The following is a 4,265-nucleotide window of genomic DNA, read 5'->3' on the forward strand; positions in this document are numbered from 1 at the left end:
TCTTCAAATTCCTCACTCTCACCTCCTCCATTGTTACATCCTTGAGAGGTTCTTAGCCAAATCCTTTTCTCACCATACCCACATCTATGAGAAGGCTTTTTGATGCTTTGAAAGCAGTTAGGAAGAGACCAATAGTTATTGGTTGATGCTATGGGCTATAGCGGAATCCGGTAAACTAGAAAAGACAAAGGTTCGGCATAACCTTGTTGGAGCAAGAAGCTTGGAGGGCTTAGGTACACTGGGTAGATTAGGCTTGGAAGGTCTATTGCTGTTCATGTATCCAAACTACATTTTCTAGTGGATTATTGACCACTTGGAGGGTGGCGGAGAGGTTTTTTACCGAGGGCTTCGGTTTCCTCTTCGATAACACATCGTTGTGTTGTCCTTGTGTTTGCATCTCTCTTCCCTTAATCTTTGCCATTTAATTTCTGCTGTGGATGTGATTTTAATTGGTTTAGATTGTTTATCAATTCTGTTATTAGCTTGTGTTCATTTTCCGCACATATATTGTTTGACATTATGCTTGAATTGATAATTTTGTAATTGGGGATCTAAACGTTCATAGTGTTTTATATGCTATTCAAACATTTACTACTATTGTTCTTAAGTCTGTCCAGGAGGCTATGTGTATCTCTAGTTGGAAGTCTGCTATGGAGGTAAAAATGTCTGCCCTGTCTGAAAATGCTACTTGATCTTTAGTTACTTGTCCTCTAGGGAAAACTACTGTTGGTTATCGTTGGGTCTATACTGTGAAGTATTTTCCTAATGGTTCTATTGAGCGCTTGAAAGCTATTTTCCTAATGGTTCTATTGAGCGCTTGAAAGCTTTATTGGTTGCCAAAAGATATACCCAGATATACAGTGTCGACTATGCCGAGACATTCTCACCTATTGCTAAAATTTCTTCTGTCTGGATTTTGATTTCCTTGGCTGCTAATTTAGGCTACCCATTATTTTAGTTAGATGTTAAAAATGCCTTCTTGAATGGTAATTTGATGGAAGAGGTGTATATGGAGCAACCACCTAGGTTTGTTGCTCAAAGGGAGTCTGGAAATGTGTGTAGGTTGCATAAGGCCATCTATGGTCTTAAATAATCTCCTAGAGCTTGGTTTGGTAAATTCAATGAAATAGTGTTAAAGTTTGGATTGCGACGTTGCCATTTTGATCACTCTGTGTTTTCTCATGTATACCTCTATAAGAGGAAAGATTTTGTTAATAGTATATGTTGAGGATATTATAATCATTGGTGATGACAAGAAGGGTATTGATGATTTGAAAAGATACCTTCAAAATTCCTTTCGAACTAAGGATTTAGGTAAACTTCGTTATTTCTTGGGTATTGAGGTAGCACAAACTAAAGAAGGCATCAGTTTATCACAATAAAGGAAGAATGTGTTTGAAATTTTGGAAGAAATTAGCTTGTTAGGATCTGAACCAATGGAGACTCCTATGGATCCTAATGTCAAATTGTATGAAGATCAGGGGTGCTGTTATCTAATCCTGAGAGATATCGTTGTCTAGTTGGTAAACTGAATTATCTCACAATTACTCGCTTAGATTTATCATTTCCAATTAGTGTTTTGAGCCAATATATGAAAGATCCTCGCCTTCCACATTGGGAGGCAGTTATTCGAATTATGAGGTATCTTAAAGCACATCCAGGCCGTGGTCTTTTGTATAAAGCTAATGGTCACCTACGGGTAGAAACCTACACTAATGCTAATTGGGCAGGATCACCATCAGATAGAAAATCCCTACTGGGTATTGCTAGATCTAGTGCAGAGGCTTAGTATAGAACCATGGCACACACATCATGTGAGCTTATGTGGATTAAGCATTTACTTGAGGATTTAAAATTTGTCATGAAGCTGCCCATGGCTATGCATTGTGATAATCAAGCAGCAATTTACATTGCCTATAATCCTGTGTTACATAAGCGAACCAAACATATTGAAGTACATTGTCATATTACCCGGGAGAAAATAAAAGATTGTGTAATTGCTACTCATATGTTTCTATAAGAGTCCAAATTGCTGATATGTTTACCATAGCTTTATGTAAGACTCGTTTGGGTTTACTGTGTAACAAGCTAAGATTGTACGATATAAACTCTCCAGCTTGAGGACGTACTTCTTTATATACATATAAATAATATTTTATGTGTTAGGGTTGACTTATCAAACCCTACACACTTTCGCCTTTAACAACATTATTAAATAGAATGATTTAGATAAGTTAAAGTGTTTATTGTTATATATTTTATTTTTACTTATTTTTTCATTTCTTATTTTTTTTATTCAACATTTAAATTCAACCAAATCCTCCATATACATCATTAAATTATTTATATTTCCTCTCTTTTTTTATTTTAAAAAATTAAACATATAATATTTTGCTTAAATTCAATAAATAAAATTGTCCTCATAAAATGGAGTAATGCTAGAGAAACGCTCATTCTCACCCAATGCATCAAAGGAAAAATGGAATACAAAACAGATGCCAATTTAGAAACACTAAATTAAAATAATAAAAAAATTAATGAGGATATCTAACCAAAAATAACATAAAGAAACTAATAGTGCATATTTAATGCAATAGAATCATCATCAAATTTTGGAAAATGATCAGTTGCCAATGGAGAGAGAGAGAGAGTACAAAGTAATAAAAAGTAGATTAGAAAAATCAAACTTTAATTAATAATCGTTAATTGGAAAACAAAGAGGTTTTAAGGAGAACTAAAAAATAAAATAAAGATAACCATACGGAAAACCTTTTTTTTTTTTTTTTGAGCTAAACAAAAAGATGGTGATGGTAGTATAGATGGTAATAACTGTAGAGGTGGCGTAGTGGGTGTTTTAGAAGTCACTTGTGTGTGAGTGAAAAGAAAATACTCACCCTTGGTGAGAAGGAAAGCTCACCCTCAGTGAGAAAAAGACAGTTGGTCTATTAACTACCATACGGAAAACCTTAAAAATATTATAGTGTAATAAAATAAAAAGTTACATTCACTTAAAAAATTAAATCAATAATCAACAATTAAATACAATCATAGTACTAAATTTAAACTTAAAACTAATCAAACTCTAACCATGAAAACAATATTTCTAATCATAACTAAAAAAGAGACGTTCTCCAGTAATAATACAAATTACAAAAGAAATAAAGTTAAAAAAAAAATTAAAATCTCTTTTTTGACATTTCATTTAACCTTATATATATATATATATATATATTTTCATACACTATTATTTTGGAAATCTAATGAACGATGTTACCTCTCATTTAACGTTTTTTTTTTTATGCAAATCATCAGTTAATAAATATATGATAATGGTAAGAAGCGTTACAAATCAGATCATTAAAAAAATGATAAAATTAATTAGCCATAACATTATGGAGTACTAATCTATGGTTTTACACATCTAAAGAAGTGGAATATATAGAGTTTACTTAAAAATATGTGTAAAAACTCACATTATATATATATATATATATATAAAGGTTAAAAAAATGGTATATTTAAGGTTTATTAATTAACTTAAAAAATAATGAAAAACCAATGGTTAATAACTAAAATAATAATATTTATAAAAATATATATATATATATATATATTTAATGAGATCATCCTAAAAAAATTATCACACGCAACGTGCAAGTATGCGACTAGTATATATAAAAGCAGAGATTTTATGTGAAAAAGCATGAGGTTCTGCCAAGTGGCGCATTCTATGAGAAAAGAATTGAAGTATTCTCAAATATCACATCAGAGATAAGAACAAATTAAATATTGACTTTTTGTTTCATTTGGTTCAATGTTTCAAGACTTTTCATCGCTCGTATGTACACACAAAACTCTTTACATTTTAATTCATCATTTTCACCACTTGCACTTCTACCCTTTTACATATACCTATTCATAGCCTTCATGTCATCTCATCTCAAATATACACATATAAAAAACGATGTCATTTACCTTCAATCTTTCAACAACAGCTACCTTGCTTTAACATTGTGTCTCATTTAATCCTAACTCGTATGAGTTGGTTACAACCAAGGAAAGGAGGCTTGCATTTTATATTGAGTGACAACGGAAATTACAATTTTAATGTTAAGATTGGACATTGTGGATTTGTGGATTTTATAAATGATGTGATTGACTGTGGGTTTTTGGAATGTGTATTTTGTTTTAGAATTAAGGAAAAAGAGAAAGACCCATTCTATATTAGCTTTTATTCTATAATATTCCTCCAAAGTTTTTTTTTT

The sequence above is a fragment of the Quercus suber genome, unplaced genomic scaffold (genome assembly GCF_002906115.3).
Source record: "Quercus suber isolate HL8 unplaced genomic scaffold, Cork oak 2.0 scaffold_328, whole genome shotgun sequence".
Classification (NCBI taxonomy): domain Eukaryota; kingdom Viridiplantae; phylum Streptophyta; class Magnoliopsida; order Fagales; family Fagaceae; genus Quercus; species Quercus suber.